The sequence below is a fragment of the Mobula hypostoma genome, chromosome 6, assembly GCF_963921235.1.
Source record: "Mobula hypostoma chromosome 6, sMobHyp1.1, whole genome shotgun sequence".
Taxonomy (NCBI): domain Eukaryota; kingdom Metazoa; phylum Chordata; class Chondrichthyes; order Myliobatiformes; family Myliobatidae; genus Mobula; species Mobula hypostoma.
This window is the reverse complement of record NC_086102.1, coordinates 13,497,618-13,522,103: the sequence shown is the minus strand read 5'-3', so window position 1 is coordinate 13,522,103 and position 24,486 is coordinate 13,497,618.

Sequence of the window (24,486 nt, the reverse complement as noted above, 5' to 3'; positions counted from 1 at the left end):
GTTTCCCTGCACTGCACTTTTTCTGTCAGTTTTCTGCATTGTTATTGCTTTGTCTTGGTTGGTCTCAGTGCACTGTGTAATGATCTGTCCTGTATGAACAGTAGGCAAGACAAACTTTTCACTAGATCTCAATAATAAACCAATCTCTATTCTAATTCATACTCTTGAAGAATATTTTACGATGCATACTTTATTCCAATAATTCTTAATTCTGTTTGCTTTATTGTAATTAAAACATTTTCCTAATAGCAGACAGCATCCTGGTCAACAGTCGCTAATGTTTTATGTCAGGCAGCATTCCCTCCTGGTCTTTATGTATCATGTCTCCCGCGATTTGGATTGTTATATTTTTAATGACTTGTGTTGCTACGTGAGAAACTCTCTCTCCAAATCCCAATTCTCCTTGGCTGCACCATCCCAGAGACACTTGGACTGTAATTACTACTGTTACATTTTTAATCAAACTGTTCCTGCTCACCATTTCTGTCATTATATTTCATTGTTATCCTGTTACAGCTTGGCTCTAGTCTCCACTCACTGAGGGAGAGAAGTGCCCTTGTGTGTTGCTTGGATTAGAGAGCATTAGAAATAAGGAGAGGGTGGACAAACCAGGATTGCTTTCTCTGGAGTGTTAGTAAGTGAGGAGTGATCTGACAGAATTTTTTAATAAAATTATGAGTGGTAGATAGTGAGAAGATGTCAAATACAACAAGACATAGCTGTAATATGAGGGGGGGGGAAGTTTAAAGGAGGTTTATGAGCAGATTTTTTATACAGAGTGAATATAAGGGTAGTTGGGTCAAGATACGTCTCTACCAAAGGAGGTGTGAGGTGCTCCTTCCCTCCCCAAGCCTGCAGGTCACCCTGGGCAAGGTGTAACACCTGCTTAGCCCCCACTGAACAGTGTCATTTGAAGCCATCGGAGCAGGTCATGGATGGTCGTTTGAGCAGCTGGTGCATATCACAAGTCCTGGTTATGCAACCACTGGCGTTAGGCAGACAATCTCTAAAGCGTATTGTTAATGGCTGGAGTTATCCATCTTGTAAAGGCACTGCCCAGAAGAAGTCAACTAATTCTGTAGAACAATTTGCCAAGAACAATCATGATCATGGAAAGACCATGATCATCTCCATCATACAACATGGTACATGACAAGTGAACGAACAAGTACCCTGCTAGAAAAAGTGGTGGAAACAAATGCAACTTTTAAGATGCTAGTAGGAACTGAGGAGTATGTTCTACAGGCAGGTACAATGCATGGGATTGGTTCAGAATGGCACCATGGTCAGCAGAGACAAGATGGGCTGAAGGGCTCATGTTCAATGTTCTGTTGGTGAACATTTCTTGAATAATAACCATTGTGTTCTACAATATATGATCAATAACTATTGGGTTCTACAGTGTATGAACAGTAACTATTGGGTTCTGCTGTCTAGAACTGTCTGTTGCAGAAATGGGAATGGAAAATCTCCAGTGCCACGACATGAGGGACTTCAAGATGTTATAGCTGAACTAAAAAAGGTGAAATTGATAATGGCTCAGAAAAAAATGGTGGACTTTCCATTATGTTTAAATATTATTTACATGGGTGAATATTTAAAAAAAAGGGAGATGGGGAAAGCAAGGGTTTTGAATCTCAGGACCATATTAAACCATAAAACCATAAAACATATGAGCAAAATTAAGCCATGGTATCTACTCTGCCATTCAATCATCGGTAATAGATTATTCTTCTCAACCCCATTCTCATGAATTCTCCCTGTAACGTTTGATGCCCTGACTAATCAAGAACCCATCAAACTCCACTTTAATTTTACCCAGTGGTCTGGCTTCCACAGCCATCCATGGCAATGAATGCTGCAAAGAATTTCCTTCTCATCTCAGTTCAATAGGGACATCATTCTATTCTGAGGCTGTGTCCTCTGTCCTAGACTCCTCTACTATAGGAAACTTCCTCTACACTTCCACTCTACCTAGCCCTTTCAATATTTGATAGGTTTCAGTGAGATCCCCTTTCATTCTCTTTTAAACTCCAGCAAGTGGAGGCCCAGGTCTATCCAAAGGTCCTCATACATTAACTGTTTCATTGCTGGGATCATTCTCATGAACCTGCTCTGGGCCTTCTCCAATGCCAGCACATCTTTTCTTCGCTAACGGGTCCAAAATTGCTCACAAAGTGCAGTCTGACTAATGCCTGATAAACCTTCAGCATTACATCCTTGCTTTTCTGTTCTAGCCTTTTTGAAATGAATGCAGACATTGCATTTTCCTTCCTCACCCGCTGAGTCAACCTGCAAGTTAACCTTTAGGAAATCCTGCACAAGGACTCCCAAGTACCTTTGCACCTCCGATTTCTGTATGTTCTCTCCACTTAGAAAATTGTCTATGTCTTTTTCCCTTCTACCAAATTGTATGACCACACACTGCCTACACTATATTCCATTTGCCACTTCTTTGCCTATTCTGCCTGTAACGTTCAGTTATATTGGCTCATGTATGTCTAGGGGAAATCCAGCCCAGCACCTACTTCAACACTCCCCATAGGGTTGGTCGCCGCCCGAATCAATCACAAACATCAATCATCAGCCAGCACACCCAGTAAATTTTAACAAATACACTTTATAGATATTACTAATTCTATGACATTAATATACATTTGATACAGAGAGGAAAGTAATGGAAAAAAAAGGCGCCAACACTTATCAAAGTCCAAGTTCTTCGCACGCTACCATTGGAGCTCAATTCGACGTCAGACAACCACCCGAATTCCGTCGACTTACGGCTCGGAACCACCCTGAGTGATCGACCGGAGCCTCTCCGCACGTCTGCCGTCCTCCTCGTCTCTCCTCCGACTCCCTGCCAAAACCCAGTCCACGGTCATATCATACAGCATGGCATCCGAAAACAAAACGATACATAACCACCCATTGGCTAATAGAACCCTGTTATCTCATTTTAAAATAAAACAAACTGTTAGCGCAAACTCTCTTCAGCGTTAAAGCACAACAAAGCCGCATTCCCCAGATTAACGTAACAAAATCACCATTTTAAATGTAACAAAAGAAAGACCCCGTACATGCCAATCTGTCTAAGTCCTCATGTATGTGAAGTATGTAAGAAATAAAGTCAATTCAATTCCTTTTACAGATTCCCTGCTTCCTCATCACTGCCTGCCCCTCCACCTATCTTTGTATTGTCCACAAACCTGGTCACAAAAATATCAATTCCATCATCCAAATTGTTGACATATGACATGAAAAGAAACGGTCCCAACACCAACCTCTGCAAAACACCACTAGTGACTGGTAGCCAACCAGAAAAGGCCCCCTTTATTCCCATTCTTTCTCTCCTACTAGTTAGCCAATCATTTTTCCATGCTAGTATCTTTCCTGCAATACCATAGTCTCTTATCTTGTTGAGAAGGCCCTTGATAAGGTGTGGCGCTTTGGCAAGGGCATTCTGAAAATCCAAGTAAACAAAATCCATTGGCTCTTCTTTTTCTATCCTGCCTCTTATTTCCTCAAAGATTTCCACAAGATTTCCCCTTAAGGAAACCATTCTGATTTCAGCCTATTTTATCATATGCCTCCAGGTACCCTGAAACATCATCCTTAATAATGGACTGCACCATCTTCCTAACCACTGAAGTCAGTCTAACTGGCCTATGATTTCTTTTCTTCGGCCTCCCTGCTTTCATAAAAAAGTGGCGTGACATTTGAAACTTTCCAGTCCTCCAGGACCATTCTGGAATCTAGTGATTATTGCGAATGCCTCCACAATCTCCTCAGCTACCTCTTTCATAACCCTGGGGTGTAGTCTCTCAGATCCAGCTGACTTATCTACCTTCTGATTCTTCAGCTTCCCCAGCACCTTCTCCTTAGTAACAGCAGCTACACTCACGTATGCCCCCGACACACTCGAATTTGTAGCATACTGCTGGTGTATGAGTAAAGTGTGAGCGCCATGGAAAAATTACAGTGAAAGTAAACAATAAAGTGCAAGATCATAACAAGGTAGTTTGTGAGGTCAAGCGTCCAGCTTAACATACAAAAATTCTGTTCTAGAGTTTGATAACAGTGGGATAGAAGTGAAAGGTGCTCCGAAGGATTATTCCCATATTGTTGCCCACTAAACCCTGCAGCTGGCAGACGCTGTGGGTGGGATACCAACGTGAAAGTGCACAACCTTAAACTGGCGTCTCAGTCCCCAACCCCACATAGTGTACTCTTTGTTGTCCTGTGAGTGAACAGTGAAATAGCACACTAATGCTGTATTCTATTGGTAATGTACGGATTGATTTCTTTTTGAGCAAAGACTACCCCTCCCACCCCACTTAGCATTATGTTGATCTGTTGTCTGTGCATGCACTGTTGTCTGTGCATGGCATTGTTTAGTCAGTCTCTCTCTCTCTCTCTCTCTCTCTCCCTCTCTCTCTCTCTCTCTCTCTCCCTCTCCCTCTCCCTCTCCCTCCCCCTCTCCCTCCCCCATGCATGCTTTTGTTTAATTAATATGTAGTTGTGCACAGACACAACAAAGTGCGATGAGTATGAACCTGAATGTCAGAAAATATCACCAACTGCACCAGTGCGATTACGGACGAACCAGCGAGAGTTAAACAGTACAGAGAAGGCCATCATGGATGCGAACTACAGTGCATAGTAACAGCAGAAGAAGCGTTGAATTTAAAGTGAAATTAATGTGGTGGTAGCTTCAGTTAGGAAAGTTGATGAATTTGACAGCTCTAATGAAGGCTGGGTATCATATATCAAGAGGGTGGAACTGTATCGTAACAGGAACAATGTGGAGGAGCAAAGGAAAGCCCTTCTTAGCTTAATGGGGCCAAGAATAGTCTCTTATGCAACTTAGTAACCCCTGAAAAGAAAGCAAGTTCAACAAAATTATTGTAATTTATCAAAATCACTTCAGCTCTAAACTGCTGGTAATAGCTGTGAGATGTAGATTTACAAAAGAAACCAATAAAAAGATGAAAGTATTGCTGAATACATTGAAGAACTGCACAATCTTTCCCAGTACTGTGACTTTAGAGATGGGCGTTCTGATGGATTAAGGGACAGGCTTGGACGTGGCATCAAATGAGGCTACTGTCAAAAAAAGACCAACCCTTAGAATGGGCACTGACCATTGCAATATCATTAGAGTCTGTAGCAAAGGATGCAACAGAGCTACAGAAAAAGAATTTTGAAAATCTCCCTGAATGGTGCAAAAAGCCAAAGATGTTATTGATTGGCAAATCCTCTCATGATGCAAATGACTGTTGGTTCAAAGAAAAAGTCTGCAGAAAGAGTCACAGACAAGATCACATAGAGAGAATGTCCAAAGCAGACAGAAAACACAACTGACTGACAAGTCTCAAACACAAAACTAAGCAAATGAGTAAAGTTACTGAATATAAAACAGAATCAGACAACATAGAGTCTGACAAAGGTGAACTCTCATGGCTAGAACTTCATAGCATAACTGAAGCAGATCACAAAATTGTATGGATCACAATAGATGTGTCCATCGTAAAACTGAAAATGGAGCTGGATATAGGGTCAACTTTGTCCATAATTTCCTTGGCTGACTACAAATGACTGTTTCCTAAAATAACATTAGAAAAGACCTTAGTGATGTTAAAGACGTACACAGGTGAAAATGTGTCTCCCAAAGGCAAACTGAAAGTAAATGTGATGTATGGAGCCTAAACACAACAGTTAGAATTTTGTGTATTGAAATGTGGAGAGCAAACACTTTTCGGATATGAATGGTTGAGAAAAATCTAATTAGGCTGGCACTCAGTCAAAGCTGAATGTGGCATCAACAGGTGACGGCAGTCCAAATGGTAGCACTAATCACTAACCAGGCACTGGCACAGCTGCTTAATGCTAAAGAAAAGGTGTTTCAGAAGGGGACTGGTAAACTCAAAGGCACGAAGGCCAGAGTTGAACTGGATGAAACAGCAGCACCAAGATTCCATAAAGCGCATCCAGTGCCTTATGCACTACTTCCTAAAATGGATGCTGAACTGCAGGGCTTGGAGGAATTTGGAATTCCCTCCAGGGTTGAGTGGAGACATTGGCATGCCCATTGTCCCAGTGATCAAGAAGGGGAAGGCCGGAGCCGTTCGCATGTGTGGGGATTTCAAAGTGAGCATCAACCCGGTGCTGCGTACTATGCAGAATCCCCTGCCATGAATAGAAGACATTTTTGCAACTTTGGCCGGCAGTGAGAGGTTTTCTCAAGGCGACTCCCTTGTCCATTCGTTTCCCCCCCCCATCCCTCCCCACTGATCTCCATCCTGGTACTTAGCCATGTAAGCAGAACAAGTGCTACACCTGCCCTTACACTTCCTCCCTTACCACCATTCAGGGCCCCAGACAGTCCTTCCAGGTGAGGCGACACTTCACCTGTGAGTCGGCTGGGGTGATATACTGCGTCCGGTGCTCCCGATGTGGCCTTCTATATATTGACGAGACCTGACGCAGACTGGGAGATCGTCTTGCTGAACACCTACGCTCTGTCCGCCAGAGAAAGCAGGATCTCCCAGTGGCCGCACATTTTAATTCCACATCCCATTCCCATTCTGACATGTCTATCCACGGCCTCCTCTACTGCAAAGATGAAGCCACACTCAGGTTGGAGGAACAACACCTTATATTCCATCTGGGTAGGCTCCAACCTGATGGCATGAACATTGACTTCTCTAACTTCCGCTAATGCCCCACCTCCCCCTCGTACCCCATCCATTATTTATATACACACATTCTTTCTCTCACTCTCCTTTTTCTCCCTCTGTCCCTCTCACTATACCCCTTGCCCATCCTCTGGGGTTTCCCCCTCTCCCCCTTTTCCTTCTGTCCCATGATCCTCTCATATCCCTTTTGCCAATCACCTGTCCAGCTCTTGTCTCCATCCCTCCCCCTCCTGTCTTCTCCTGTGATTTTGGATCTCCCCCTCCCCCCTCACTTCTAAATCTCTTACTAACTCTTCCTTCAGTTAGTCCTGATGAAGGGTCTCGGCCTGAAATGTCGACTGTACCTCTTCCTAGAGATGCTGCCTGGCCTGCTGCATTCACCAGCAACTTTGGCGTGTGTTGATTGAACGCTGTATTGCGTTTGCTTCAAGATCACTGATGAGCGCAGAACGTAACTACACAGAGATCAACCAAGAGGCCCTTAGTCCAGTTAGGGGAATAAAGCAGTTCCACCACTACCTCTACGAACAAAAATTTATGCCAGTGATGGATTACCAGCTCCTTGTGTCCATTTTCAATCCCAGGAAGGGGATTCCAGTGATGATTGCCACCTGGTTACAACATTGGGTACTTTTCTTCAGAGCCCACTTTTATGACATAGAGTTCAAGGGTACCAAGCAACACAGTAATGCTGATGGCTTGTCACATCTTCCACTATTGGTGACCAAAGAAGAAAATTCTTCATACTGTGACCCAGCAGAAGTGTTCCACACCGCATTGGTGGACCTGTTGCCAGTAACAAATTCCGGAAAGGAAACATGGAATGACCCGACATTATCAAAAGTCTATGAAATCACCATACAAGGATGGTCAGCTCATGGTGACCCTAGGTATCTGGAGTCCTCAGCAAGACGAGACCAACTGTTGTATGTCAAAGAATGCTGATGTGTGGATTTCTTGTTGTGGTTCCCTATAAACTGCACACCAAAGTATTAGAAAATCTACATGAAGGACATCTGGGTACAGTCAAGAAGAACAGTCTCTCTAAGGGCTACGTATGGTAGCTGGGAATAGGTAAGCTGATTGAAGGCTTGGCTAAAAGCGGTTCTGGATGACAAAAAAGTTCAAAATGCACCCCCACAGGCACCGTTACACCTGTGGGAGTGGCCATCATCACCATGGCAAAGAATATATATGGACTTTGCTGGGCCATTCATGGACTCCATGTTTCTGATTGCTGTGGATGCTTGTTCGAAGTGATGAGGTTATACCAATGAAGTCAACCACCTCAGCAGACTGTCTCTGCTCGGAGGACTACCTTCATATAAATGGCTTACCAGAACAAATTGTAACAATGGACCACAATACACGTCAGAAGAATTCCGACTGTTCATGAAGAAAAATAGCATCAAACATTTCAAGTCAGCTCCTGACCACCCAACAACAAATGAGTTAGCTGAAATGTTTATCCAGAACTTTAAGAAGTCTGTTAAAGCAATGGATAAGGAGGACATTTCTCAACAGCACAAGTTGGACAACTTCCTTTTTCTGTATTGGAAATCTGTTCATGCAACAACAAATCAAGCACCTGCAATGCTGTTCATGAACAGGAATCTGAAATCTTGCATAGACCACCTGAAACCAGATCTACGAAGGGAAGGACAGAATAAACAGTTCAGTCAGTTGCCAAGTCGCAAGGAGCTTCAAGATTGGACAGGAAGTCCTAGCGTGTGATTACCGAGAAGACAAGTGGTCACCCGGTAGGATTGCTACAAGAACTGGACCACTGATGTACACAGTGGATGTTGGAGATCAGACATGGAGATGTCATGTAGACCAGATACTGGATGCTCATCTGAAGAACACACCTGAGTTGACTGCATCCAACAAGACGGACACATTACAGCCACCGGACTTACCTCTCAGTGATGATCATGTCACCGACAGCAACATTATCATTGACAAGACACCTGCCAAGCCTGGTGCCACTCCACAAGTCCAGAGGCGCTATCCTAAAAGAAGCAGAGTGGTACCAAAGGACTCAACATAAGGACATAAGAAATAGGAGCAGGAGTCGGCCATCTGGCCTGTCAAGCCTGCTCCACCATTCAATAAAATCATGGCTGATCTGGCCACCAACTCTTCTCCATCGACCTGCTTTTTCCCCATAACCCTTAATTCCCCTACTATGCAAAAATCTATCCAACTTTCTCTTAAATATATTTACTGAGGTAGCCTCCACAGCTTCATTGGGCAGAGAATTCCACAGATTCACCACTCTCTGGGGAAAGCAGTTCCTCCTCATCTCCGTCCTAAATCTACTCCCCTGAATCTTGAGGCTATGTCCCCTAGTTCTAGTCTCACCTACCAGTGGAAACAACTTTCCTGCCTCCATCTCATTTATTCCTTTCATAATTTTATATGTTTCTATAAAATCTCCTTTCATTCTGTGCTCCAGCGAGTACAGAGTCAGGCGATTGAATCTATAGAACTGTGAAGTTAGTTATGGACTGTTATTGTGAAAGCATGTGTTATTTGGATAATAGGTTTACGAAGGGGAAATTGAATGTTTTGTACATATACAGTCTGATGTTGCATTTATCTAAAGGGGGAGGAAGTGTAAGGTATGGATCAATTTCTTTTAGATGATGACCCCCCTTAGCACTACCTATTGACCAGCAGTTTGTGCATGCGCTGTTGTCTGTGCATGTGCAGTTATCTACACATGTGCGTTGTTCTCTCTCTCTCTCTTGCTCATTGCAATATGAATACACCAGTTAAAACCATCTTCTGTGTGTGTGCTTTCATTTACGCAATATGTAGCTGTGACCAGACACAACACTATTAACGCCTTTCCCTTGTTCTACCTCAAAATACAAACGTTTTCAAATGATCTGTATGGATGGCTTGGAAAACCAATTTTTACACTGTATTTGACAATAATTTAGATTATGAGAACACTCAGTCCTCTTTTATTGCCATTTAGAAATGAATACATGCATTAAGAAATGATACAATGTTTCTCCAGAGTGATATCACAGAAAACAGGACAAACCAAAGACTAACACTGACAGAACCACATAATTATAACATATAGTTACAGCAGTGCAAAGCAATACCATAATTTGATGAAGAACAAACCATGGGCACGGTAAATAAAGTCTCAAAAGTCCCCGAGTCGATCGACTCCCGAGTCCCCGATAGCAGGCGGCAAAAGGGAGAAACTCCCTGCCATAAACCTGCAGGCACCATCAACTTGCCTATGCCTTGGAAGCAGCCGACCACAGCCGACACTGAGTCCATCCGTCCAAAAACTTCAAGCTTCTGACCAGCCTCCTGAGCGCCATCCTCTGCCGAGCGCCTTTGACCTCGCCCTGGCCGCTGAAACAAGCAAAGCTGAGGATTTTGGGGCCTTCTGCTCCAGAGATTCCGGTCACCACACAGTAGCAGCGGCAGCAAAGTGGGCATTTCAGAAGTTTTCCAGATGTTCCTCTGTACTCTCACGTCCGTCTCCATCAAATCAGAATTGTGCACGGTCCCCTACTTGACAGATAACAGACATCACCACCGAAGTGGCCGCGCGCACTGCCGTGGCGCCACCATCTTCTCCTGTGAAGCCAATTCCTGTGAGTCATCGAGCTGTAGTGTACCAAAAACAGGCTCTTCAAGCAAACTCATCCATGTTGACCATGGTGTCTCCTGGGTTAATTCTATTTTCCTCTGATCTTTTCCCATCCATGTACGGTACTTCTTCAACTGCTTTTTAAATTTTGTAATTATTCTCACCACTACCACTTCCTCTGACAGCTTGTTCCATGTGCCGTCTGTATGAAGAGCTTACCTCGTACAAGCCCTTTGGATCCTTAGCCTTTAATATTATATCCTCTTGTTTTTGACTCCCCTCCTCTTGGGAAAAGACTCTGACCATCCATTATATCTGTGCCCCTCATTATTTTATATATAGTCACTCTTCAGCTTATATGCTCCTGGGAAAACAGTCCCAGCCTCTCCAATCTCAAGCCTTTCAGTCCTAAACCATATATTCAGTTTATTCCAAAGTTCCCATTTGCACACCGATCATGGAAGACCTCACTATCCAGAATATCCACTTTTCTCATTTTACCATCGGGACCACATGATGAGCCACACTCAGTTTTATAAGCAGCTTCTTCCCTTCTGCCATCAGATTTCTGAACTGTCTATGAATACAGGTGCACATTCCTTTATCCGAAATTCTGAAAGCTCCGAAAACCGAAGTTTTTTTTCGCCAACAGCTGACGTCACTCAGGTGTGACGTGGCAGCACTAGCAGAGGCCGCCAGACGTCAGTTGTGGCTCAGCGCTCGTACTGGTTACACGTGCATTTGCTGTTCGCTGATATTTTGTGTTCACTGTTGACTTTGTGTTTAATTTCACTGTGAAAATGTCAAAAAGAGCTGCAGGTACCCCTGTGGGTAACAATGAGAAAAAGTGAAGGAATCTTCTCTATCAATAACGCAGAAAGTGGAGTTTTTGCAGAAGCTTGATCGTGGTGTGTCTGCGCGCGTCTTACGGAAGAAAATAGTGTCGGAACTACCACTGTATATGATTTAAATAAGCAGAAAGACAAGTTACTGAAGATTTATGGTGGCAGTGACAATGATGTTCTACATTTATTCCCATAAGTCATTTACCACGTATTTGATTCAGTTCATTTGAAGCTGTATATTTTTATGTTTTATTGAATGTTTTTGTTGGAAATAGAATTTCTTCTTGTCATTATTCCCTAAACAATGCAGTATAACAATTGTTTACATAGCATTTACATTGTATTAGGTATTATAAGTAATCTAGAGATGATCTAAAGTATACGGGAGGATGTGCGTAGTTTTGGTGCGCCACTGGGTCCTAAAGTTCACCACACTGTGACAGGTTAAATAAGGGACTTAAGCATACGTGTTTTTTGTTATTACGGGGGGGCGGCCTGAAATCCGAAAAATTCTGAATTCCGAAATGCAACTGGCCCCACGAATTTCAGATAAGAGATTGTGGACCTGTACTATCTGACCATTCCTCTTTCATACTATTTATTTACACAACTGTGCAAAAGTCTTAGGCACGTGCATATGACTAAAATGTCTAAGACCTTTGCACAGAACTGCATTTGTCGACATGGAGTGGAGAGCGAGTTTGTAAATCTGATGGGAGCAAAGGATGTTTGGAATGGTGAGGTGGACTCTCACGTGAGGGGTGCAGGACAGGTTGCTGAGAATGAGTACCAATGGTGGGGAGAGAGTGGTGGCACAGGTGCAGACACAGTCAGTCCTGAGACACCAGGCAAGGTAATTTGATTCCAAATAGTTGGTTATTGAATGTTTCTCTGATGCTTCCTGCCCGTTCCCCTCTCCCTTCCCTTTTGCCCAACCGTGATTCCCCTCTCCGTGCCCCCTACCCACTCTCAGTCCACAACAGGGACCCATATCAGAATCAGGTTTATCATCACTCATATATTTAATGAAATTTGTTTTTTTTTTGCAGCAGTACTGTGCAATACACAAAATTACTAGAGTACTGTACAAAAGTCTTAGACACCCTAACTATATATATATATATATATATATATATATATATATATATATACATATGTATGTGTGTGTGTGTGTGGCCAAGACTTTTGAACAATACTCTGATTATTGTAACACTGTTATCCTGCCGCATCAGCAACAGATTTCATGACATATATCAGTGATAATAAGTCTAATCCTGATTCTGAATTTCTGCTTGCACTGGAAGAATTCTGTGCTGTGCAACATGTCATGCTCAGAATTGTGTGCTTAACATTTACCTGGCTGATGTCAGTCAGATCATGGCGAATCACTGTTGGATTATGGTGTAGAACTGTTACTTTCCTTGGAGTTTAACTACATGCCCAGGACTGAAGTAAGTTGCAAAGAGTTGTAAAATTAGTCAGCTCCATCATGGGCACTAGCATCCGCAGTATCCAGGACATCTTCAAGCAGTAGTGCCTCAAAAAGGTGGTGTCCATCACTAAGGACCCCAGTCACCCAAAGTCATGCCCTCTTCTCATTGCTACCATCAGGAAGGAGGTGTAGAAGTGTGAAGACACACACTCAATGATTCAGAAACATCTTCTTCCCCTCTGCCATACAATTTCTGAATGGTCATTAAACCCATGAACTCTTCCTCACTACTTTTCAATTTCTACTTTTGGCACTACTTAATTAATTTAACTATTTAACATATAAGATCAGCATGCAGAGACAGAGGGTGGAAGCTCTCATGCTATCCATTCGAAGAAGGCTGCCGTGGGTTTATTGCGTTCACTCTCCAAAAGTGGCTGAGTGACCTTGGCTTCACTAGATCAAGTCAACCAGCAGGGCTGTAGCTGAGGCAGCAGAGAAAGGATCAGCATGGGTGTGGACCAACTATGTCCAGAGGGGCAGATAGTCAGACAGTGTATATATATCTTGCAAACCCTTCAGTAGTTGCATAGACACCTGAAGAGCAGACTATCTGTTGGATGGAAGTGACCAACAACTCTGATAGAGGCAGATGCCAAGTTTTTAAGCTCACCAGTGGGAGGTGGTGCTTTAGCACTGCTGGCCCACCACCTCGAGGGAGTCTTGATCATAAGTGGGCTGAAACTCCTGAAGACAGGTGGCAGATCAACTGATGATCCCACTGGTGATAGCACAGGACAGTTAACATCTTAGTCCACGTGTATTTTGTAACTCTATATACCCTTACTGTAGTCCACAGTTTTTTTCCTGTATTATTAGGTGTTCCATTGTACTGCTGCTGCAAAGTTAACAGGTTTCAGGACATATGCCAGTGATAATAAAACTGGTTCTGATTCTGAATTCCTATGCTTGCTTGTATTTTTATATAATCACCCACATATTGGACTTTTTCAATGAATTTTCCAGTAATTCCTGTACAGTTGTTTCCGTACTTTTCTAGAAACTTCTTAGTTTTCAGAAGAAGCTGTCAACACTTGAATCAGGTTATTTGATAGGTTAGTTGTTATCACTGGGATTTCTGTTATGTCTACTCTAGTACGCAAAGACCATGACTATATTTTACTCTGGTCTTTTCTTTGTTCTCTCACTACCTCTTTGCTCTGGTAAAATTTAATAAAATGGCCGTAAGCAACAGGATTTATGCCTCATTCTGGACCTCCGAAGAACCTTTGGATTGCAGAAGCATCATGATCCAATATCATGATGGGCATTGGAAGTTCCTAGGCTCATTTCTTGCTGAACACAAGCTCATTTTAGAGTGATTGACAGTGATATCTCATCTGGTTGAAACCGCATTTATGTGCAACTTGTTATAAAACATGTGTAAATGGGTCCCGTTTCGAGATGCTTATCTTCCTCCTTGTTTGTGTGGTTCAATTTCATCTACTGTTTTAATTTTAAACATCCCTAATTAACTAATTGCTTCTACCTTTCAGACAGATTTGCTAATTACAAATAGCTATGACACAATTAGAGACAGACAGACAGATGGTTCCTTTCCACACTCCAGTTCTTAAATAAAACTGAATTTGACTGAGAGAAAACATTGATGTAAACTAATGAGAGGGGATGGAGATGAAGGGTGATGAGTCTGAGGATTTTGAGACATCCTCACATACTCATTGTGAGCATGTGATGGGGGGAGGTGGAGGATACAGGGATTGACCTCATAGATCAAAGGTGAAGGGGCAGCACCCATCATCAAGGACCCCTGTCACCCAGACAACACTCTCTTCTCGCTTCTACCATCAGGCAGCAGGTACAGGAACCTTAGGTCCACCACCACCAGATTCAGAAACAGTTATTACCTGACAACTATTAGGCTCCTGAACTAGCATTGCTATCTTCACTCACCATAACTCTAAAACTGATCCCACAACCTACAGACTCACTTTAAGGACTCTGCTGCTCATGTTCTCAATGTATTTTTTATTACTTGCACAATTTGTCTTCTTTTGTCCATTGGTTATTAGTCAATCCCTGCTATTTATAGTTTTTCATAAATTCTATTGTATTTCTTTATTTTCTACCTCTATCAACCTCCTATACTTGAATCTCAAGGTAGTATATGGTGACGTATACATACTTCAATAATAAATTTGCTTTGACTTTGATTTTGATGATAGGGAAGAGGTGTATTGTTTTGTTAATTCCTGGGGTAAGGGGTCGTCGTATCACAAATGGCTTAAGAACTTGTTTCTTTAGTTTTCGGTGTTTAGTAACACGAGGTGTGATTTTACTAAAACGTATGAGATTCTGAAGAATATGACAGGGTAGACATCAAGGTGTTTCCACTAGTGAGTGAGTCTGGAACGGGGTGGGGGGGGGGAATGAATATTTAAAAGTGAGGTACATAGGAGTTGCTTTTCGCAAAGGGTGGTGGGTTTCCAGATTTCTCATCCCAGTGGTTTTGGATTCTAGATTGCTGGGGTATTCAGAAGAGGAAGTCAGTAAATTTTGGAAAATCAATGTATTGTGCAGAACTGGCAAAGTGGAGAGGGTCAGGACCAGATCAGCCATGACCACACTGGATGAGGGGGAAGGCTTGAGAGGTTGAGTGGCCAACTCTGGCTTCCATTTTTTGTGTGTGGAGAGAAATCCACCCAGAAGGAGTCACAGTAGGGTCGTATGCATTGAGAGCCACATTCTCCCTGCAGAACTGTAGCTATCATAGGTTGGATTCGTACTTGTATTGGCAATTACAACAGGGAACATATAGCATAGAACATGGGGTATAGAACAGTACAGCACAGCCCTTCATTAGTCAGAGGGCTATGTTCAGGAGGTAATGTTGCAGTTCTATAAAGGCCCAAATTAGATCATACTGGGAGGAAGTATTGTGTTCAGCTCTGGTCCCATAATTATAGGAAGGAGGTGGAAGCTGTAGCGAGGGTGCAAAGGAGATTTGCCAGGATGCTGTCTGGATTAGAGAGCATGTTTATTAGGAAAGATTGAGAAAACTAGGGCTTTTTTCTTTGTAGCGAAGGACGATGAGAAGAGACCTGGTAGAGGTGATTAAGATAATAAGAAGCAAGTAACAGAGATGGGTAATAATAGGAGGCATAATTTTAAGGAGAATGGCAGAAAGTAGAGGGGTTGTTGTCAGAAGTTGATTTTTTACAGAGTAGTGGATGTATGGAATGTGCTGCCAAGGGTGGTGGTCGATCCAGATACATTAGGGACATTTAACAGACTCTTAGATAGGCACATGGATGAACGAAAAATGGATGGCTATGTTGGAGGAAAGCATGAAGTTTTTCTTGGACACAGGAGATTCTGCCGATGCTGGAAGTCCAGAGCAACACACACAAGCCGGTGGAGGAGCTCATCTGTTCAGGCAGCATCTGTGTAAATGAATAAACAGTCAATGTTTTGGGATGAGACCCTTCATCAAGTTGTTCTTGGATTTGGTTGAAAGGTCAACACAACATCTTTATACTTTCCTGCGTTACTTTCTTCCAACCACCTTAAAATTAGGCTCTCTCACGCTCACGATTTTGCCTTGGGGAAAAGGCACTGACTGTCCTCTCTATCATCTTGTCCTCTTTAATCATCTTGTACACCTCTATCAAGTCTCCTCCCATCCTCCTTCACGCCAAAGAGAAAAGCCCTAACTCGCTCAGCTTCTCCTCATAAGACATGCTGTCTATTCGAGGCAGCATCCTGGTAAATCTCCTCTACACCCTCCCTATAGCTCCCACCTGTTTCCGATAATGAGGCGACCATAACTGAGTGTGGCTGAATAGCTTGTACTTTGCTGTAGTGTTCTACATCTTCTGCGTTTGTTTTACACAGATACTGCTGGAATTACTCCCCCATTTTTACCTTTAACCAAATCCAATTGAATTCAGCAGTCAATTAAAAATTTCCAGACATTAATAAACTATTGGAAGTTACGTCAAGGAATCAATGCTGCTGGATAGCATTACTCTGGGGCACCTATGGGCGACTCAAGTAGCAGCAGTACTCTCAATGGGTATGAATTATTATTAAGTATTAAGCCTGCAAGGAAATGAATCTCAGTGTGGTATCTCGTGACATAAATGTAATTTGATAATAAATTTACCTTGAACTTTGAACTTATGTATTAAGAGCGTGTTGGTTGTTAACGCCTTAGGAGATTGGCAGAGCAGACTCGAACTGAAGGTCCTAATTCTGCTCGTATGTTTTATGGTCTTATTTTGCTGTCTGTTTCAACGTACAAGTGATGGATAAAATTGAATCTTGAATCGTGAATCTTGCATTACAGAATCAGTTATGATTTGACTGACTGGCAGCCCAGACTGAAGGAGATTTCCCTCCAGTTCCCACCAGGCATCATTGTTACCTGATACAGTGTACGACATGTGCATTAGACAAGGTGTGTTTTATGACTTGCCATTCCAGACTGGAGCTAAAAGGTCACTCAGCTAAATTCCTGAAGGAGGACACATTTAACGATGTGCCCGTTTAATGTGAAGGCTCTTTCTCCCCGGCTCCTCTCCTGCCACAGGTAATTAGAGAACCAAACGCCTGCAGGAGCAACACCATCCATCACATCTGTTTGTGAGTTGTGTTGAACATTGCCCAGAGCTACATAACCCTGCTGAGAGAGCAGGAACTTGATCATGATGCTAAATGCACAATATGCACCTTGAGGTATGTTCTTCATGCATACGACTAAAGCAATATTTATAAATTGAGTTTGAAAGTTTCTAAGTCTATGCCTGGCCTTTCTGGAATGGGAATTTACATTAAAGATACCACCACCAGCAAATTTGTGAACAATCCATGAATTTACAGTTTTTTATGTATTGCACAGTACTGGTGCCACAAAAAAAAGATTTTTAAAAAAGGATCAAAGATCCAAAGTACATTTATTATCAAAGTATGTATACAGTATGCCATCTTGAGATTCTTCCCGTAGACAGCCTCGAAACTGAAGAAACACCATGGAACCCATTCAAAGATAACATCAAACACCTAACGCGCAAAAAAAAGAACAAATCATGCAAAAAACAAATTTCATGACATACTGTATGTCAGAGAAAATAAATCTCAATTCTAATTCTGATTCTGAAAGCACCTCCACCAAATTCCTATCTAGGAGAAGATGTGATGGTGTTTGAGTCTTGACTTAGTGACGCACACAAAATGCTGGAGGAACTCAGAAAGTCAGGCAGCATCTATGGAGTGGAATAAACAGTTTCCACCCAGCTACCTTCCCCCTCACTTGGTCTGATCTATCATCTGCCAGTGTTAGTTCTTCCCTCACCTTTTTATTCTGGCTTCTGCCCACTTCCTTTCCAGACCCGATGAAGGGTCTTGGTCAAAAGTTTTGTCTGTTTATTACCCTCCATAGATGCTGCCTGACTTGTTAAGGTCCTGCAATATTTTGTGTGTGCTTTGCTCAAGATTTCCAGAATTCTGCAGAATCTCTTGCGTTCTTGAGTGGGTTAATTAGTTAATCTTACTAAGATCCCTGGATTTTGAAAAAAAAACAAACCTGTGGATTGGAAATTTGCAAATATAACACTGGCCTTTATGAAAGCAAGGGGATCTGAAACTCCGACTGTCCATTTTCCTCGACAGATACTGCCTGACATGTTTTCTCTAAAGGAGGATTGAGGACAGGGGTGTAAAATCAGAATCAAAGTCAGTTTTGTTATCACTGACTTGAGTGATGTAAAATTTATTGTGCTGTGGCAACAGTGCAAAGACATAAAATTACTATACATTACAAAATAAATAAACAGTAGGAAAGAAAAGGAATAGTGAGGTAGTGTTCATGGGTTCATGGTTAGTTCAGAAATCTGTTAGCAAAGGGTAAGAAGCTGTTCCTGAATCTTTGAGTGTGAGTCCTCAGACTCCTGTACATCCTCCTCAATAATTTTAACTCTACGTACTGTATGCAGGACAAGCTTTTTACTGTTCTTGGTACATGTGACAATATGAAACCAACACCAATAAAATAAAGGATCAGGACTGAGATGAGAAAAAATTCTTTCCTCAAAGGACTGTGATCCTTTGGAGTTCTCCCCAAGAGAGTTGAGGAGGACAAGTCACTGAATTTGTTGAAGGCGGGGATAGAGAGATTTGTCATCTACAGGGAAATTAAGAGTTCTGAGAAACCAGAAGGAAAGTGGAATTGACTCCATTAGACTCAATGCAATCTTATCATGTGGTGAAGCAGGACCAAGTGAATACTGTGACTAGCTTCTAATCCTATCTTGTAGTACTTTATGAAAGAAATTAGAGGCTAATTATTTTGTCTGAACATTTCAGGCACCAAATCAGAAAATGTCAACAGGAGAGAAATGACATTTCTTCATATAAATATTTTTACATGCAAGCCTCTCACAGGGGCTCTTATACGAACTTGGCTTGTTAGCTACCTCTACCAACAGCCACGCGACTCAGTGATGAGAAGGCCACCTTCCATAAGCAATATACATCTGCGGTCACTATGATTTGGGTTCAACCAAACAGCAAAGTTGGAATTGAATTGAATTGAATTGACTTTATTACTTACATCCTTCAAATACATGAGGAGTAAAAATCTTTATGTTACGTCTCTATTTAAATGTGCAATGTGCAATTTATAGTAATTTATAATAAATAGTATGTACAACAGGGCAGTCAATATTACACAGAAATATAGTTGCGTCAGCGTGAATTAATCAGTCTGATGGTCTGGTGGAAGAAGCTGTCCCTGAGCCTGTTGGTCCTGGCTTTTATGCTGTGGTACCATTTCCCAGATGGTTGCAGTTGGAACAGTTTGTGGTTGGGGTGACTTGGGTCCCCAGTGATCCCTTTGGCCCTTTTTACATACCTACCCTTGTAAATGTCCTGAATAGTGAGAAGTTCACATCTACAGATGCGCTGGGCAGTCCGCACTACTCTCTGCAGAGTCCTGCAATAGAGGGAAGGAACATGAATTGGAGTGAATGATTTGAAAATACTGCCCCATACAAAGTTATTGTTCACCAGAAAAATAATAGATCATACAACAGCGTAAAATTGTAAAGGAAATATACTTAGCAAAATTTCAACTTTAACAAAAAGTTAACAGAAAAAGAAAACGAAAATAAAAGAGCCCATTACAATTAAACCAGTCCAAGTGGGCACATATATGTTGGAGCTCATTTCTGAAGTAGTTGAGTGTATCACTTTGCTTACGCACTGAACCCACACTCACTGTGTGAATGACACCAGCCTCAGTTCGAACTTCCCTCGGAGACCATCTCGAACGAACTGGCTAACTCAGGAGTACTGGAACTTTCTCCTTTGAACCATTCAGCTGCACAACGCACTTCTTACAATGTGGTCGCTCCTTCAAACAGCGTTCTGAGGCATCTTCCTTGTGCCTCCTCTGCAGCTCCTGCCAAAAGACCCAAACCAGACTATTGTCCTTCAGAAATCTGATCCCGCCCAGCTCTCTCGAATCTTCCATGGCTCCACTGGGCAAAAAGTTACAACGTGTTACCAAACAAACCCCAATGGCTAACAAAACATTCCTATGTTAGACAAAATGGCTCCTTATTTTTAGCTAAAGCCAAAAACACTTACTAAAAAGCACACAGCTTTTGCAGAAAACTGCTAAAATAAAAATACCTCACAGCAGTGCAGTAGAAATCTTAGCCAGGGCATTACATTCTCCTCCCACCAAAAACAGTCATGTCCTCATGACTTTGGAACTTATTAAACCATTATTATAACACAGTATTCAAATAAATTTCATGATTTCAGGACCCCAAGCCATTTGTAAATGGAAGTAACATGTCTCACTTTTGGGATGGATGCAACACTGTGTTTCCCTGGTGCATCATATGCAGCCTATCTGAGGGTTTCCTGACTCTCAGAAACAATTTTATCTCAACTTCAGCTTCTTCAGCCTTAGTCACTCCTTGGGACCATTCCGTCTACTAGAGGATGCCTCCCCCTGTCTATCACTCGGACTTTCTGGTGTCTCAGTTTCCTCTGCTCCCTGACTGAACTCAGCTTCTTTCAGTTTAAGCAGATGCTGTCGAACAGCTTCAACCTCTGCTGGTGTTAACCAGTAAGACCTCCCTTGGGAAGAGATGTCCTCTGTCAATCTAGCTACTCCTCCAGGACATAACATGTCAGGTTTAGACTGGGTGTACCACACAGTTCCTCATTTATGTTCATAATTCTGCTTAGGAGGAACTTGCACGTCTCAAAAGCAGCTCCAAACACCGGATGAATAGACATGGTTTTTAAAAAAATTCTCTCCATTTCTCTCCTTGCATGCTCCCACAAGCCTTCTCTTGTGTTTCCACAAGAATGGAAGCTTCACCTTTGTCAACCAGATCCAGGCAGACCAGCACTAATGTTTCAATAGTCTCAACTACTCCAACTCCTGCTTCTGAAAACTCCACTTTCAATGACACATAACTATCGTACGGGTAATCATCAGTACTACGCCCCCAAATCTCAAGGGTACTGAATGGCATCAATGGTAAATGCATCAAATACCAGTTGTAAAAAGATCTGTAAAGTAAAGTAACTTGAGAACCTGTGTCAGCTAGCATAAATACCTTCAATCCATATGGATACATCAAAGCTTGGTCCCACTAAACCTTCAGGAATAGTGTTTTGCACTTTAGTGTTTCCCTTGATACAGTGATTAGATCATGTTCTCTGTGAGGTGCCAATAATTCCTTTACTGGGTCCCTTCGCAGTTTTGCTTCTTTTCTTCTCTGTTTGATTGACTACTGACTTACTTTTCGAAGGCTTTCCTGTCCCACACAGTTTCACTTGAAATGCCCTTCTTCTCCACTGTTGTAACAGAAAAAGACCTTTCCCAGCAGCATTCCTCTGCTTAGTGAGTCCTAACAGATGTGTCATGTTTTGCTGAAACACTAGCAGACATCCATTGAGTCGGCTCAGCTCAAACGTTTTCCACCTCGTTCCTCAAAAGCTCTTTCTCTGTGGCGTCAGGAGTCACTTTAGCAACAGAGGCTACCACCGAAGACATTACTCAGTTTTTGGAAATACTCTGCTCCTCAATCATGTTCTCCTCCTCTCTAACTTCTCTGAGTAGTTCAGTAAAAGATGGAGGGGGGGGGTGCATCTTATGAGTCATTCGAATACATAGTGTAATCATGTCATGTAACAGAGCGCCCTTCACCACTTCAAAGGTGTATTTATTATCAAAGTATACAACTCGAAATTCTTCTGTTCTCCGGGGAGCCACAAAACCAAGAAGGAAAAGAGTGGCAGTGCGATCATCAACCCCCAATCCTTCCTCCTGCGCAAAAACCAAGCAAAACGGATCAGGCACATCAACTCCCAAATCCCTCTTACTGGACAAAAAAAAAACAAACAAAATAGATCAGGTACATTAATCCCCAAAAACCATTCCCCGCACAAAAAAAAATTGAACAAAATGGATCAGGTACAGTGATCCCCAAATCTCTCTTCCTGCACAAAAAAAATGATCTCCAAACAGCAAAGCACAGGCACCAGCAGTTCTAGAATCACATTCGAGATGAGAAACAAACATAAAAGACATAAAGGAAGTGAAAAGTATGGTTTCATGATCTAACTAGAAGATGCTGGCCAAAGGAGCATTGTACGCATGCACCATCTTGATTCGAAGTCCTTGCTTCCGGTCACCACTTGCTCCAACCCTTAAGCAATTTCTCTCAGACAGTTGAATGCCCCCTTGGCAACACAAACAGTACTGCAGTTTCTCCAGCCTGAAAAGGTAGGCAGACAGTTTCTCTCCTTCCTCCTAGAATGTGTGCCTACATAGTCATAGTAATAGTCATACTTTATTGATCCCCAGGGAAATTGATTTTCATTACAGTTGCCCCAACCAAGAATAGAGTATAAATATATCAATATAAAATCATAAATAATTAAATAGTAATATGTAAATTATGCCAGGAAATAAGTCCAGGACCAGCCTATTGGCTCAGGGTGTCTGATCCTCCAAGGGAGGAGTTGTAAAGTTTGAAGGCCACAGGCAGGAATGACTTCCTATGATGCTCAGTGTTGCATCTCGGTGGAATAATATTGGCTGAGCTTTCAGTAGTGCCAAACACATCTTCCAGAGCTTGTATATGAAGACTAGTAGATTTTCTGACTTTAGAAACCTCACTATATCAGCCACTGGACCCTTTAAACTCTCTGGCTTTTCATATTATCTGAGCACTGCCATTCCTCCATTAACTAAGATGTATGCTCAGCCCAGGCCTCATGTTCTTCATGCCCGTTGGGTGTGGGCTTGACTCCAGAGAACATTCTCAGCCTATGATAACTTTGGCTCTCCACAGGTACACTTTGGCATTTATCAGCCAATGATGTAATAGCCAAAACCAGCTCAGAACTTAAATCACAGTTGAAGGACTTATTAGACTTCTCACATCAGACAAAGTCTTCCCCTCCCTCCACAGAAAAGAGATCAACTTGCCTTTAAAACCCTCAGCTACATTCTCGCCAACTCTAGAAATAGGAATTAGCCATGGGCCCACCTCTCCCGGTGCCCCTAGCCTATCGGCAGCGTGAACAGTCACGTCACTGATAGTCTGAACTATCACGACATCCGTCGCAGCTGATTGGTTAAGATGCTGTTCAATTGTGTAACTTTCCCCATTACTTTTACAGAACTTGACACTCTAAGAAGTAGTTCGTGGGGGATTCAAAAGCCAAGCTTGGAAGGTGTGAAGTGGAATTTATGATCACACTTGTGGTAGTTCTTCCTTATTTATGCTGTCTGGAACAAACACATCATGAAGACCAGTTTAGTAGAATGGTACGGCGGGTAGAACTACTGCCACATATCTCCAGTAACCCAGGATTAATCCTCACTTCTGGTGCTTTTTGTATGGACTTTGCATGTTTCATACCACATAGAGTATGGAACAGTGCAGCGCAGTACGGGCCTTTCAGCCCACAATGTTGTGTCAACCTTTAAACCTATGCCAAGATCAATCTAACCTGTCACAGTGTGTGCTGACAGACAACTGAACCCAGGTGCAGAGAAATGACAGACTCACGTGTAGCGACAAAAACAAGAGTCTATTTGTCGGGATTCCAACAGAACATCAGCGGCTTGACCAAGTGATAGCACAAGACAAATCATTTTCGAAACACAAGAGCCCAGTGATAATTACTAACTGGGAGTCCACTTTAAATAATCACACTACACAGAAAACCCATGTCAGTCAAAATAAGTTTGACAAGATTAAACAGAGAGCGAAGAAGCTTAATGACTCTAGGTAAGACAACGATTAATAAATACAGGTGCATAAGCCCCCAGAGCTCATCCCACTACCCCTTCTCTCGTACACAGGGTATAACCCTCCTTTTTACTTTCATTCCAATGCCAATCTCAGTGAGTAAATGTTTCTTATGTATCAGCCTTTACCATCGCCCCCAGCAGTACATTCCAGACACTTACCACTCTCTATACAAATGACTTCACCTCTGACATCTCCCCTAAACTTTCCTTCGATCACCTTAAAGTTATGTGCTCTCATATTAGCCTTTGCTATCCTGGGACAAAGTCTCTGACTGTCCACTCTATCTATGCTTTTTATTATCTTATGCACCTCTATCAAGTCACCTCTCACCTTCCTTCATTTCAAAGAGAAAGGAGGAAGGTGCATGCATGTGACCGGTCTCTCCGTCACCCTCGAAGCTGCCGGAGGATGGTGCCAAAATCTTGGCTCTTGGGCAAGGTTGAATAAATTTGTAGATTTGCGGTTTGTAGATTGGACTCTGCACTTCATGTTATGATGCTATCCCTTTCTGGTTAACCTTTTT